This window comes from Malaclemys terrapin, chromosome 4 (genome assembly GCF_027887155.1).
Source record: "Malaclemys terrapin pileata isolate rMalTer1 chromosome 4, rMalTer1.hap1, whole genome shotgun sequence".
In the NCBI taxonomy this organism is placed as follows: Eukaryota; Metazoa; Chordata; order Testudines; family Emydidae; genus Malaclemys; species Malaclemys terrapin.
The window spans coordinates 87,959,218-87,975,573 of NC_071508.1; the positions used below are offsets into that span (position 1 = coordinate 87,959,218).

The 16,356-nt window shown below is 41.0% G+C and overlaps 1 protein-coding gene across 3 annotated transcripts in view; it reads left to right on the top strand.

Moving 5' to 3' along the window:
- The window catches only part of SIPA1L1 (signal induced proliferation associated 1 like 1), a 388,865-nt gene that overhangs the window by 334,965 nt on the left and 37,544 nt on the right, over positions 1 to 16,356 (top strand). The window lies entirely within an intron of this gene.

Sequence of the window (16,356 nt, forward strand, 5' to 3'; positions counted from 1 at the left end):
CAGAGATCCACCCACCTTTGGGACATACTCCAGAAATGGGGCCGTTAACCCTTCGTTTCCTATTGCCTCCGACCTCCAGACTGCGAATGTACAGATTCAAATTGCCCACTAACAAACATTGTTTAGGTTGCTGTAGACCCAAGCTTCCACACTTAAGAGTTTCAGGGCTGCTCTAACTTGTGCCAGCTACCTACTGCCTGGATCAGCCAGGGATTGATGGAGTGTTAGGCAGGCTACGCCTTCCTGGCTGTGACCAGCCACATCCCCTCTGCTTGCAATGCCAGCCCTACGCTTCTAGAGAAACCCTTAGGCAGCAAGAATACACTGGCTTTATGGTTTCTTTGACCCTGGCTGATCTATCACTGAATGGCAGCAGCCAGGGCCAGCACCTAGCCCTTTGTTTTTTGTTGGTTAGTGTGTGGTGGTAGTGCTATAAATAAATCCCTTTTATTTGGTGCACTTGGGTGAAATAAGCTAACAAGTTTTGTAGATAGTTCGGTGTTCAGAAGTGATGGATGCCATTTCTGTGTACTTCCCTTAAAAGGTTTTTGTGTTTCTGTTTTACTACTTTAAGAAAACAAACACAATAACAGAGAGCCATTGACTGGGAGCCCCCCCCCACTCCATCCTCACCACCACCCCCGGCCGTTCAGGGCCAATTTGAAAAAAATGTGGTTCAGTTCAAATGGAAAAAAGTGTTTTGTTTGACCCAAAACAAAACACTTAGACTTGAAATGAATTTTTTTTTCATTTTTGGGGGGGTGTTATTTACCCTTTTAAAAATAAATTTTGAAACAAAAACGCTATTTTGAAATGAAAAGTCTAAAAGGCTAAGGGATAACCAGGAGGACTGTATTCTGACTTCAGTTCATGGTTTGTGTTTTAAGGGATGCTGCAGCTGTGAAACTTGCACGTAATAAATTGATCCAGGTGGCCTTTTGATCTATAAACTTGAGATTTGTGGGACAAGCTTATGTAGCAGTATTAACAACCATTCAGCTGAAATAAAGTAATCTAACACCATCATCATCTCCATTCCAACAGTGTGGAGTTTAAGGATGTAACAGAGAAGCACTGTACAATTTTTGGCTTACATTGGACTTGACACAATATTGAATTTAATAGTATCAGCAATAAAACTGTGACCTATGTTAACATCTGGAAGACACTAAATATTTCAGGGACTTAACTTAAACATCAGCTTAAAAGAAAATAAGTATTTTTCTTACCTTTTCTTTGAGTGATCAACTAATGGGATTTAACTGAGTGGTGCCTTTATGCTGTTAAATCTTGTTGCTTTTGAGACTGAACTTGTATATCAGTTCAAGTGAGTTTCCAGTTGACCTTTGCCATATCAGAGATTGTTCTTTAGTGAATCTAGTTACAGTTAAAGGTGCAGGATCAACAGTCCTGGAAACTGAAGCACATTATTTTTCCACTGTATAAATAAAGCATAGTTTTCCCATATTGTCCTATGAATATATATCAAGTGTGACCTGGAGGGACTGCCTCTAAGGCTGAGATGGTAGTTCAGTAACAGTTCTTGACTTCTGGGTACCACGAAGGGTGCCAATTATTGCCAGCTGAGTTCATGCTTTTCTAATACAGGCACTTATCCACTAGGGCCTGAGCTGAGACACTTACTCATTTCTCATAAGCTATAAGGTTTATTTTGCAGCCCGTTGGAACTCTATTTCATACAACCCCTACATTCTGTGGCACTGTTAATTTAGTCAATCATCATGAAATACTCCTCATTCTTATCCCCTATCACTACATAAATACATACACTATAATTTATGCTTGAAAATAGTTATTAGCATAAAACTAATCAATGATTATTTTCAACAGTGATGATATTTCACATTGAGTGTTTTTGCTATGCTCTTCAGGGTAGCCTGGTTACAACTTTTAGACCCCAGCTGTGTTGTCTTCCAGGTGGCCCAGCTCAAAATCTTTGTTTCAATCCCCCATGCCCACTGGGCTCAGCAAGCACAGAGCTTTGTAATCAGTTTCAGTGAACTCTCTGTTCTCTTGGCAGCCCAAATCACTACTCTGTACTTCTGACTCTGCCTGGTATTTGGGAAGCAGTGAGACTTCAACTCTGACTCCCTAATCCCCAATAGTCTTGTTCCATTGAATAGTGCAGGGAGTATGCACTGTAGTCCAGATAAGTCCCTTATGGAGAGCAAGAGGCAGTTGTAGGCAAATCCCAGCAGGACAGGGAGACAAAATGTTTGGGCACTAAGTTTTAGCAAAATGATGAGTTCCACAACAAAGATGTTGAATTAAATAAAAATAAATAAATATATGGAGATATACCTATCTCATAGAACTGGAAGGAACCCCGAAAGGTCATTGAGTCCAGCCGCCTGCCTTCACTAACAGGACCAAGTACTGATTTTTGCCCCAGATCCCTAGGTGGACCTCTCAAGGATTGAACTCACAACCCTGGGTTTAGCAGGCCAATGCTCAAACCACTGAGCTATTCCTCCCCCATGGCATCTTTGAAAAATTCCAAATTCTATAGCTGTAGAATGGACTTCGTAGGGCCATGATTGAAATGAATGGAGCAGTTCATAGTTCTCAAAGTTATCATTTCAGCATACACCTCTTTATTGGTTTGCACAGGATTCACTTTTTCAAGCTTACGCAGGTTTCCAACCCTTGGTAATACAACTTTTTGATAAAGAAAAGTGAGTTTCTGGAGCAGAATTCTATTAGAAGGGATGAGTTTCACAGCCACAGAATACATGATCCCTGGGTATAAGATACTGATCAGTCATCTGGTGGGAACTGCGTGTACAAATTAGAACTGTTAGTTTAGACCATAACCAAATGCCAGTCCCACTGAACCATAACTGTTTTCATATAGGTACTTGCATGGAGATTAATGTTGTATACTTAAGCACTGATGAATTCCAGAATCCTAGTGCTAAATACCGAATTCATTAAAACTTAGTGTGGGATGCATTATTTTACAATCCAAGGATTGGTTTACTTTAAAGTGGTGATGATGAAAATAAAAACCACAAAAAACAAACAAATGTCTGAATAAGCTTTCATTTAAGAAAGACACAATGAAGTAATTACAGTATTTCCTGAAAATGGTGAAATGAATTCATTTTGTTGAAAAATTATGGATAGTGAAGAATATAGAAGTGGTCAATGTGGTCTAACAAGGAAATTGATGTAAAGCAAATTTTCACTGGCATATATTCAGCAACTCTTGTTTGTTCATTTTAGACTTGTTGCATTGAAAAGTTGTAAATCATTTTTTATTTGCGAGGGCTCAGATGTGACAAGAACTGGAATATAAATTTCTCTTGATTGACCAAAATCTTCTTTAGGTAAATTCAGTATGGCCATGCTACATTATTTTTTCAACTGGGATAAAAATGAAATAAAGATCAGGCTTGCAGAATATGATATTACCAAAATGTTTAGTCAAATTTTATTTCGGTTCTGCATGTCAATACAACACTTAATGTCTTAGTTAACCTTTTTTTTTTTTTTATTAAATACAGATTGATATTTTCACGGTTTGAAAGTTTTAACTGAGCGAGACAGTATTAAGAATAAAGGTGTACATATCCACCTAGCTTCTGAGCCTTCTGCTTCAGATTAGAGTAGCCCCTTTTTTAGGCCTTTTTTTCCCCCCTGCCTCTCCACAGTGCACCGGCCACTGTTCTTCTTTCCCCAGCCCCAGACATTAACGGTAGTGCATCATGCTGCCTCCAGAATGCATTTCAAAATTAAACTTGCTGCTTACTGTCATTTTCAGGTTGCGCTTTATTCAGCCGTTCAGTGCTACTTAAACTGCAAAGTGAAACTTGCTTCAGGGCTAACTGTCCTTTTTGGAAGTCGGTTGTGCTGGCAGCACTGGGAGCTACAATGGCAGCTGAATTGGAGGGAGTGTATAGGGAATAGCTGTAGTAGAAATTGATTGGTTACAGGTTGTGTGTGTGTGCACGTGCGTGTGTCTGTATATGTGTATACATGTAAAGTGTGCATACAATGTAGAGACTGCTTGGGAGAAGGGACGGGCCATGCAAGAGACAGGAGACAACATTAAGGGGACTTACTCTGGCTTCTTAAAAAAAAAAAAAAACATTTAGAAGTATTATTTTTTACAGAAACCAGACCAGAGACACAGAAAATATTACCATAGCCTCTGATTAGGACTTGGCTCCAGGCTCTGGCTATGTGTTTCAGGCTGAATAGGAGGAATGCTACTGTGGGAGGGGCTGAAAGTGTGCAGCCATCCCACACTGCTGATAGTGTTGTGTGGAGGTGGAGGAAGGGAGCAGATGGGCAGGGGAAAGAAACTAGGGAGGCGGGGGGAGAAGTACAGTAAGGAGACAAATTCCAAATTTCTGTATAGCCTCTCATTGAAACATGGCAGCTGTGAATTGAAAATGCATGGGGGCAAAAGTGGGGAAAGCCATCCACAATTAACTGGCAAGCTCATAGAAAAGAATTCCATTCACATAAAGGCATACACAAAACAGTAATCAATTCTAGAAAAAAAAATCTGTGAGCTGGAAAAGCGTTCTGGATTTTTCCATGGAAATAAGCATCCCATGTCCAACAGTATTACAGGAAATTCCTTTTTAAGCTAAGTAGACTATACCTACTTAAGTGGAATGTATCTGCAGTTAAGCATTTTGCTTTGAAAGGGCGCATCAGCATCTACAAACTTAGCTTGGGATTTCCTCAGGAGCATAAGAGAGGTAGGCACCAAACTCCCACTGAAATTCAGTGCTGTTGATGCCTAGTTTCCTTAGGATGAAGTGGGTATTCACCCACGAAAGCTTATGCTCCAATACGTCTGTTAGTCTGTAAGGTGCCACAGGACTCTTTGTTGCTTTTTACAGATCCAGACTAAAACGGTTATCCCTCTGATACTAGTTTCCTTAGGGTCCTTTGGGAAATAAGACTTCTTTGATATGGGACAGGTAAGAAGCTGAGTGTATACAGGCCAAACATATTCTGAGAAGGAGGCTTAAACTTGAGCTTTACTTTCTTTATATTTATATATTGAAACAATGAGTGATTCTTTTAAAGGCTCCAGTTTCACTTTCAAAGTACTCTAGACTCTTGTCAAGCATAGGAGGGTGCAAACAAAACAAGACAATGATACAGTCATCCTAGTTAACAGAGAGATTCACTTTAACCTTATTTAAAGATGAGCATTATAAAAATAAAAAAAAAACCCACACATTCATATAGTTATTCAGGTAAGAAACTAGTTTATCAGCAATACTACAGCAGGAAAGTAGTATGAAATGAACAAAGCGGTCCATCATAAATTTATGCTAACATACAAAATATACCTTGTTCGCTGCTGTGAATAAGATTGATGGTCAACCCAGGTGTCATATTCACAAGTTTTCAAAAATGCCACCCACCTGCATCAACGGGTGGGGGAAATCAATGGTGCCTGTGGTGAAAAGGGGACAGTCCCTGTGGCGAGGAGGGAGACATTCGCAAAGGGACAATAGGTAGCTCCTCCCTTGAAGTCTCTGACACCCATTGGCCAGCTGGAAGAGAGAGGTGCTGATTAGCCTGCATTCCACAGATCCCAAGATTTAGCCTAACGCAGGGGCCATATGGAGCCTCTTTTGGCTGCATTCCAGCAAGGAGTGGGAACCCAGCCTGACAGGTGCCGCCGTTCTAGCCAATTGCCTGTTAAGGGGTCAGGAAGGAAATTTTTCTCCCAGGGGCCAATTGGCAGAAGACCAGGGAGTTTTTTGCCTTCCTCACAGTACCTGCAAGCCACAGTGGGTTGAGTAGGAATGCACTTAGTACCTGACTGAGATACAGAGGTGGAGCTGTTTATTTGTCACAACTTGCAGCCAGTTTCCAGTGCGGCTAAGAGAATAAAATTAACAGTTCCCAGAGGGAAAAGACCAGGGATTTTGGTGATGGGCCTTGGGCTCAAGTCATAGGGTGAGACCTTGTGGGCTGAGGTCCCCACTCTGCTGCACCCTCTGTCCCCCTTGCAGTGAGGAGAGTGCTAGGACTCAGAGAGAGCTGAGTCCTGGGGATAGGCTGAGGAGAGCCTACTCTGTGTTATGGATTATATGGTAAGGAGCCCTCTAACCCTGGTGCTAGTTATGGGTTATATGGTAAGGAGCCCTGTAACTGTGTAACCTTCACACTGGAACCAGTTAAATGCCTGTATGCATCCGAAGAAGTGGGCTGTAGCCCATGAAAGCTTATGCTCTAATAAATTTGTTAGTCTCTAAGGTGCCACAAGTACTCCTGTTCTTTTTGCGGATACAGACTAACACGGCTGCTACTCTGAAACCTGGTATAGGAGACTATCCTGACAGGAGAGAGCTCTTCTGTTGCCATCAATAACCGTCTCCGTGAGCGGCATAAGCTTTGTTGGTGGGAGAACTTTTCCCGCTGACATAGTGCTGTGCACATGAACACTTATGTCGGTGTAACTTCTGTTGCTCAGGGAAGGTGGAATATTCATACTCCTGAGTGACATACGTTTTGCCGACATAGGCTGTAGTATAACCATAACCTTATATTTTGGAATCTCTTGACTTCTGAGATCTTGATTTCTCAGCCTTAATGTTGTGTTAATGTTGGTTTTTTGCATTTAATTTCCTGTTTGTTTTAATGGGGGGGAAAGTGTGTGTGTGTGTGTGTGCGCGCATGCACATGTGTGAGAGAGTTTGGGAGTGGGAGGGAGTGCTGTTAGTTGTATCACAATCTGCTCTTAATTGACTCATCCCAAAGTGAATCAGTCTTAACTGAAGCCTGATTTGGCAAAGCACTTAAACAAGTGTGTGAAAACATGCGAGCTGAAGTCAATAGGGCTGTTCACATGTTTAGTTACGTATTTTCTTAAATATTTTGCTGGATCTGAACCTAAGGCTTAAACTAAGATAAAACAGACACTCCTAAGATAAAAGTTTATTGAGCGCAGTCAACATTCTAAGCCAAATGGAAACTGTACTGATGTGGTCACATTCAAACACTGACTTTAAACCTCTATACATTAAATAATACTGGAATAATTTTCTTCAAGGTTGGCTTTAAATCTCATTAAGGACGACAAAGTAAGCAAAGGGCCCAGTCCTGAAAACTTACACTTGAGAGTAATCCCTTTAGAATCAATGCATTAGTTGCATGAACAGTAGTTTGCAAATTTGTGCCCCAAGTTTGAAGATTACAGTTATACATAGGGTGACCATACATCCCGTTTTAGCTGGCATAGTCCCTTTTTTAAGCCCTGTCCCGGCCATCACAACTTTTTTGGCAGATGTGGGCGTTTGTCCTATTTGCTCTGAACTGGATCAGCTGGCAAGAGCAAACCGGACAAATGCCCACTTTTGTCAAAAAGTAGGGTGTGGAAGAACGTGCAGGGCTCAGGGCAAGCGGTGATGCCAGTGCAACGGAGGAAGAGAGGCAAGGCTTGGACAAGCACCGATATCAGTCCCGCGTGGGGAAATGGGTCGGGCGAGTATCTTGGGCCAGCCCTTCTCGGGGGTGGAAGAGATGTAGGCCAGCCCTGGGGGGAGGGGAGGGTGGGGAGGGGGCCTCAGACTAGCCCCAGGCGATGTCCCATTTTCCCTTTGGGAAACATGATCACCTTCGTTATATAGAAATTTAGAATACACATGCTTATAATGGAGCTGAAGGAATACATTGAAAATGCATTTTTTTTCTGAAAAGAACAGCATTTAAAGGAAAAACATTTTTTCGTTTTCATCGAAAACAAAAATTCACATTTTTCCCCAGGATTTTGCACAAAACCCGTCAAGTGTTGATGGAAAAAAGAAATGTTCTCTCAAAAATTTCCATCTAGTCAAAGAGCCACTTTTCATTAAAAAATCAAAACAATTGGGGGGAAAAATACTTCAGCCAGCTCTAGCGCATAGGTGGGGTTTGCTCAGACTTTGCAAAAATATTCTTCTTTTAACTGAGGCAAAGTGTGGGAAATTTCAGCTTAAATGGAATTTGTTTGGTTAAAAAGTGTAGCCAAGTGTTTTGAGTAAGTAGTCATGGTGCTGTGTTAAGTACCATACCAGAGACCAGGGTTAAAACCTTTTCTAAACAGGTTGTTGTAATGGTATTTGAATACAGTTCATCCTTGGCTACGTTTGCTGTTGTATAGTATTCGGCACAAGTCAAGAGCATCTGTTGCTGATGCTTGATAGTCTTATTTTTCCTAGTGTAGACAAGAATAGGCCTCTCTATGATTTCACCATCTGGAATACAACTCTTACTTTGCCTACCTGACAGGGGTTTTGGATTAGAAAATGTAAAGCCTTGCATCACTACCTAGATAATATGTTTACTGTGTACTAGCACCAGGTCCAACACCTTCACTCAGCACTGGAAAATTGGAGCTCAACCCCTGCAACCCAAGACTACAGCCTCAGATGTGTAAAGATTGTCAGTTATGCTTCTTGACATTTTACATAATATATTTATTATACATACACAAATTACACTAAAACGAACATTACTAAGGTTACAATGTCAGGCACTCAAAAGTCAGGAGATGCCAGAATGAAGGTTGCCTGTGCAAACTTCATTGAGCCCCCTTGTGCATATGTATTATGATAATCTTCAGTTATAATTATTCACAGTTTCCCCACAGGACACCTACCTTATTAAGTTCATAGAATGGACTGCATTCACGTAATGAGCAATTATTCAGTATTTTGTTTTCTCCTTCCTTCACCCCCCCCCCCATGTGTGGCCCCAGACCTTATTTATTGCACACTGTTCAAATCCTGCTCTGAAAATGTAATTAATTTCCTTATGGGCTTTTCTGTAGCACTCCTCTCTATAGTAACTGAGCGCTTTACAGACATCAATGAATTTATTTTCACAATACCCCTGTGAGTTGACGGGATATATTTATCTCTATTTTACAGATTAACAACTGAGGCAGAGAGAGATTAAAGTCAGAAGTATTAATGAATTCTGACAGGTTTCAGAGTAGCAGCCGTGTTTGATACATAAGACCAGATTTTTCAGAGTAGTTCTTTATATGTTGAAATGGGGGGAGTTAGAAGCTCCGCGTGAATGGAGGGGCAGGAGGGGGAGAGAGGGGAGTGGGCTCCATGTTGGGGTGGGGTGTTGTAGTTTCTACTACTGCTCCTACAGCAGTACCTCAAGGGCTGGTGCCCAGTGCCCTGTGCTTCTCCCTCTTGCCCCCTTGTCATCTGCCACCCTGTGCACCAATGTCTCCCTGCCCCCTTGCCTGGGTGTTGGTGCCCTGTCTCATTTTTTTTCCCTACCCCAGGATGTCTCTGCTGGGACTTGTGGTGGCTGGAAGGTGGGACCAGGCTGGGCCAGAGAGTCCTACCACTCCCTGGTGGCCAGTCCAATCTTGTGTGCAACCTAGACTGCTCCATCCCCTCCTCTGATGCTGCTCTGGTCTTCACCCCTCAATATTTGCATTGCAGGAGCACTAGCCCTCCCTCGCTTCCCTGGTTCTGTTGCCCCTAGGGTGACCAGATGTCCTGATTTTATAGGGACAGTCCCGATTTTTGGGTCTTTTTCTTATATAGGCTCCTATTACCCCCGACCCCCCCCCCCCCGTCCTGACTTTTCATATTTGCTGTCTGGTCACCCTAGTTGCCCCTTTGTTGAAAACAGCTCCTATTGACTTCATCTACAGTTGTGAATGCTCAATACTTCTGCAAATGAGACCCCCAGGTGTCTCACACTGGGCACCTGGAAAATGAGGAACACACAATTGGTGACAACTTGTGAAAAGTCTGGTTTAGGTGACTTGCCTAGCATTGCATAGGAACTCTGTAGCAGAGGCAAAGCAAGACTCCAGTTCTTCAGGGCAACCTTGAACTTCCTTAACCATAAGACCACGCTTTCTCTTCCTCCAGTCCCCTGCTTCATTCACTGCACACTTCCCAACTTCTGTAACAAATGAAGCAACTCTCCTTCACTGTATGACCTTGATTCATCCCCAGAACAGGTCCCTCCTGTGCACTGAATGAGGCCAGGGTCCTGTGGAAAAAATAGTATGTAAAGACTGTATCATAATGCATATGCACAAGGGTGCCAAATTAAGGTTACACAGGCATTCTTAATTCTGGCCATTACTAACCCTTGAGTGTTTGACTTTGCAACCTTAAGAATGTTCTTTTAATATTACGTGTGTGTGTGTGTGTGTGTGTGTGTGTGTGTAATATCTATAAATATATATGAATGATATAACTAGACCATAATGTATCCTCTCATACCATAATGACCTCTCCATTGCTGACTAGAATGGGACAATTACCTCCAGTATCTTACATCTGACACTTTTTTTTTTTTTTGGCAAATGCACATACTCGTATTCAATTTATGGTCCAGTATAACCTCAGATCCTTTTCAGTGGACTACCAGCCAGTTATTCCCCATTTTGTAGTTACGCATTTAATTTTTCCTTCCCAAGTGTACTACTTTGCACTTGTCTTTATTGAATTTCATCTTGTTGATTTTGACCAATTCTCCAGCTTATCAGAGTTGTTTTGAATTCTAATTCTGCCCTTCAATGTGCCTTCCACCCTTCCAAGCCTGGTGTCATCTGCAAATTTTATAAGTGTACCCATAATCAAGTCATTAATGAAAGTACTAAATAGTACTGGACCCAGGACTGATCCCTGCAGGACCCCACTAGATACATTGTCCTCTCAGTTGACATTGGTAATTTGAGTATTGTCTTTCAACCATTTGTGCACCCACCTTTCATAATTTCATCTAGACCACATTTCCTTAGGTAGCTTATTAGAATGTCATGTTGGACTGTGTCTAAAGCCTTGCTAAAATCAAGTTATATTGTGTCTACTGCTTCCCCCATCCACTAGTCCAGTAAACCTGTCAAAGAAGGAAATTAGGTTGGTTTGGCATGATTTGTTCTTGACATATCCATGCTTGCTATTCCTTATAACCCTATTATCTTCTAGGTGATCAGAAATTGATTATTTAATCATTTGTACTGGTATTTTTCCAGGTCTTTAAGTTAGGCTGACTGGTCTACAATTCCTGGGGTCACCTTTGTTCCCTGTTTTGCCCTTCTTCAGTTTTCTTGGGACTCACCCAGCCTCAATGAGTTCTTGAAGATAATTTCTAACGGGTCTGAGATTGCTTCAGCTAGTTCCTTAAGTATCCTACGATGAATTTCATTAGGCCCTGCCAACTTGAATATATCTAGCTTATCTAAATATTCTTTAACCTATTATTTCCTGGTTTTGGTTTGTGTTCTTTCCCCCTTGTTGTTAATATTAAATGGAGTTGAGTATCTGATCACTATTATTAACCTTTTTAGTATATAGAAAACACAATGGGATATTACAGCAAATAACATGACAGTGAATTCATCAAGAGGGACATCTTCAATATCTGTAAAACCAGATAAGCAGATATTAAGTTAAAATAAAATAATTATTTATCTTTGTCAGTCTGTATGGTTGCTTTTGTAGTGTCCTTTTGGGAACCACTACTCTTTTCTGAGATTTCTTTATATCGTGCGATATTTCTGTGACGCTTGTGTATCCAAGGGCGTCTAGCTCAGGGGTTGGCAAACTTTTTAGGCCAAGGGCCACATCTGGGTGGGGAAATTGTATACAGGGCCAGGGCAGGGGGTTGGGGTGTGTGAGGGAGTGCGGGGTGTGGGAGGGGGTGCAGTGTGCAGGAAGGGGCTCAGGGCAAGGGATTGGGGCAGAGGAGGGGTGCAGGGTGTAGGAGGGGGCTCAGGGCAGGGGGTTGGGGTGCATAGGGGTGTGGGGTGCAGCGGGGGCTCAGGGCAGGGGCTCAGGGCAGGGGGTTGGAGTGCATAGGGGTGCAGGGTGCAGCAGGGGGCTCAGGGCAGGGAGTTGGGGTGCAGGAGGGGTGCGAGGTGCAGGCAGGGGGCTCAGGGCAGGGAGTTGGGGGGCGGGTTCGGGCTCCAGTCCGGCGCCGCTTACCTAAAGCAGCTCTGGGGTGGCAGCGGCATGCACCTGGGCCAGGGCAGGCTCCCTGCACCCCGGCCCCGGCCCTGCGCCATTCCAAGAAGTGCTGCAGCCCCTGGGGCGGGGGGCTCCATGTGTACTGCTCTTGCCGTGCCTCCAGGTACCTCTCCCAAAGCTCCCATTGGCCGCGGTTCCCCATTTCCTGCCAATGGGAGCTGCGGGGGGGTGGTGCCTGGAGGGAACGCACAGAGCCCTCTGCCCCCCACACCCGAGGGCCGCAGGGACGTGGTGCCCTAGTTTACCCACCTCTGGTCTAGCTGAAGCCTATTAAAGCAAAATTAAGTATGTGTTTCCGACAAGTGATTGCCTTTTATTGAAAAGCCTAAGAATACCAAAAGGTGGTTATTTGGTAAATTTGTGCCTGTGACCTTTATAGATTAGTTCTAAAATCTCAGTCCAAATAGTGTGTGTGTGTGTGTGTGTGTATCTTTCGTGTATATACATGTTTATACTGTCTCTCTCTTCCCCCCTCCCCTCCCGGGTGGATTTGATTTAAATCACTAGTCAGGAAGACTCGATTGAATCGTGAATTTCTACATAAAAGTGCATTCTTGTTGGTTGTTATAACCTTAATGCATATTCTTCACAACTCAGAGATAGATGTAGGTTTCATTTTTAGAAGGTACACACTATACATGTTTAAAGTGATTTATTTTGAAAACTTTTCAGATTAGTTTTACAGCTATATCAGAAAATGAATGATTGTTTGGTAATTGAAGCAGATATTTATGAAGTCATTGGGAGGTGAACTATCTCCAATTCAACAGGTTAATCATTAATATTTGGAGGATTTTCTTGCCATGCTGTTTTAGGAAGACATTTAAATTGTTTTATTTAACTAAAATAACAACATTATGTATTCTGGATTTTTTCCTTCAACAGCAAACATAATATTTTAACAAAACAAGCATATGAATTTTTGAATTTAGTTAAACATTCAAGCTTTTTAAAATCAGGTTTGGTTTTTTTTAAATTGTTTTTAACTAAAATAGTTAAACGAAATATTAAAAAAAAAAATTAAATCGACTATGTCAGCCAGATCAGCATGAGAAATTTAAAATATTGGCTTCTGCAGCTAACTCAGACGTCTTCACCTTCATTTTCCTGTTTGTTCATAATCTGGAAAAGAAAAACAAGCTTTCTTGCTTTTTCAGGTCCCAAACGATTTCTCAGTTTGGAATGAATTAGTCCAAAGGAAGAAAATATTCTTTCTACACTGGCATAAAAGCTACTGCTGTTAAAAGTGAGATTATCATTTCAACAGTCTCTGAATCCAAGTGCTTAAGTGACTTCCGCCAGTTCACTGGTGTGACTTTCTTTAAAACATCATCAGCAAACGTATAATTTCTTGAATGGTTCCCCGTTAGCTCTGAAGTTTATTATAGTTGGCATTATGGAGGGATGATTGCTGGATGTCCATGTCATAGCCAACTCCTCTTCTTCAGCAGTTAAGGTTTGACCCTGGTACCGAGTTTTGAGAATATTTGCAAGAAAATGAGCTGGAGATAGTGCTTGTCCCATTCATTTTTTTTAATGCTTGTAATTAAACTCTGTCATTGCATATTTTTCTTTTTAAGATCTCACTCAGTTCCTTCCAGATTTCAACAGTGTCGGCAATAAAACAGCTATTTCCCTGCATTTTGTTCAAGGCTACAGAAATAGGCTTCAGGGTACTCAGCATGTGTTCAACATTTCTCTTAAGACCAATGTTGCGAACTTTGGCTGTGACAGTGCCATCTATTTTTTCACAATTTTGTTCACAAACTCATCAGATTAGGCTAGTTCTTGATCTCGTGCTCAAAACAGTCCACTACTGAGTTCCATCGCATGTCTTGTAGGAGAGTTAGCTTGGTTCCTCCCACTTTTTTCAAAGCAGCTGCTGCAAAATGGTTGTTACGGAAGTATTTTGCAATTTCAACAACATTAGCCTTTATTTCTGGAACACTGAAGTCTTTGGTTAGGAGGTGCGGCAAATGAGCACTGCAACCATATATTATTAGCGTGGAAGTCTCTTCACTCTCCTAAATTTCTTCTCATCTTGGATACATTTGCAGCATTGTCTGACCAAGCTGCGTACTAGATATTTGAATTTTTTTCCACAGTTTGTTATAGCTTTTACTGCTACTTTTTGTAAGTATTCTGTTGTGTGTGCATTTCCTGATGTATCAATTGTTTCTGTAAGGAAGACATTCTTCTTCTGTTGTCACACAAGCACATACAACAGGATCATTGTGGACATTGCTCCACCCATCAAGACTCAGGTTAACAATTTCACTCTGTAGACCTTTTGCTGGATGCTCAATTTCTCTTTCATATACTTTAACCAGTAATTTGCCTGCGACATCTGCTCTGTTGGGTGGACTGTATCCTGGTCTTAATGACTGAACCATGTTAATGAAGTGTGGGTTCTCAATCATACGGAAAGGAGAGTTAGTTTCATAAACAAACCAGGTAAATAACAGACTATTCTCCCTCTGGGGCTGGCTGTTCTGCTGTTCAGACCAAGTTTATAATCATTTCTTTTGCTCATACTAAAAGTCTTCCAGGTTTGTGAGGAATTATAACTCTGTCCTGTTGCGTATGTCTTTGTATCACCTCAGAACAATACTGTCATTTTTGGTAAGGCACGGGAAATGAGGAAAATCATACCTGAAACTGAAGTTGAAAATACAAGCTATTCCATTGGGGGAACATTTTACACAAAACTATAGAAGGCGTTATTGCTCCATTACCATAAATTCTAATCAACCATCATATGAGAGAAGGTCATAGTTTAACAAAATGTGATTTATGTATTGCTAGGTAAGTGTTAGTGGGTCTACATGTGTGTATATGTGTGAGTGTGTGAATCCTATTTGAAAGCAAGTATTTTTCTTGGCTGGCCTTTCTTTTTTCTGTATAAGAATGCCACTGAAAAAATGAGAAATTGCTATTAATCTGCTTGGCTCATCTCTCCTTACATTTCCATCTCTTGAACTGTTTGTTTTCTTTGCAATCAAATACTTCAGAATTTTTGCTTACACGGATAAACGTGAGTTGTTAAATTTAGATTAGTAGACTAAAGATGCATTATTGGGTTTGGTGCTGTGCTTCAAATAATTAGGATTTGACTCACTGCTTTTTTGGTTGGGTAGAAATTTTCTTGAATCTCATTTATGCAGACTGAGTTTAGAGAGTCAGTCTTTATTTTTCTCTCCCTCCCTCCCCCTTTACTTTTTGCTTTGTTCAAGTAAAAGGGTGGGAGAGAAAATACAAATAGAAAACAATCATAATAATGCCTAGCTCTTAAAATTTTTCAACAAGTATTTCTCTCAGCAATCAGAACTGTAAGCCTTTTCATCTTCAAAGTAGTTGCAAACTTTTAATAATTAATTTCCACAATATCTGGTTGAGAAAGCTAAGTAAATAATATCCCCCACCTTATAAATGGGAAACTGAGATATCAGTTAAGTGGCTTGCTTAATGTCTTGGAAGTTCCTGGATCCAAGTCCTGTGCTGAGACAGGTAAACCATATTTTTTATGGAAGTCAATCTGTCTTGTTTTTTTCACATATAAGATGACAGAAAGGTCTTAAGCTTCAATGTGTTGGACTTTTTTGCAGTTACTATTTGTTAAGCAATTTGTTTAAAATATAATTTGTTATTGGCTGAGGGCTTGATCCAAAGTCATTTTAAGTCACTGGAAAAATTCACATTGACTTCAGTCACGAATAGAACAAAAATATGTAGAAGCGTTAAAACCGTATAGGCTCTACTTGATGCGTTGGAGACAGAATGCACAGGAACCAAAAAATGACCCAAAACCTCAATTGCAGGACAGATACCCTTGCTGGACAAAGTAAGGATACTCCTGTTCAAACTTATTGTCCAGATGTGAATGTTGGAACTCTAACCATTTATGATATACTGTTGCTGTATTGTTAGGAGGTAGCTCCATGTGACACAAGTATGTAGTTAACAACAAAGTTATAAGGTGTTAGCCAAACAATTCTGTGTATTTAGGAATGATGAACATCCCAATTTTTGATTTATAAATAACATTAACCAAGTCTACAATCCTAGTATTTTAATTAACAAAACAACGGTAGCAAAGAGACCAGCTTTATATGCTTGAAGAGTTGGTATTGATAAGTACTGCATTTTGTTAAAATTCCACACAAAAGCTTTGTTCTGAAATGTAAGAATAAATCAGTTTTATGGTATGTGGGTAAAGTATGTTGTGTTTCAGTATTCCTCACTAGCAAACTACAAAAACAATTCAACAAGTTTATTTCTGGCAGTCTTTGGAAACTGGCATGTTTTTCTAAAGTAATTTTTCCAAGTCTGTTTTCCCACTATTCCCACAGGGAATAGATTAATAAGGGAA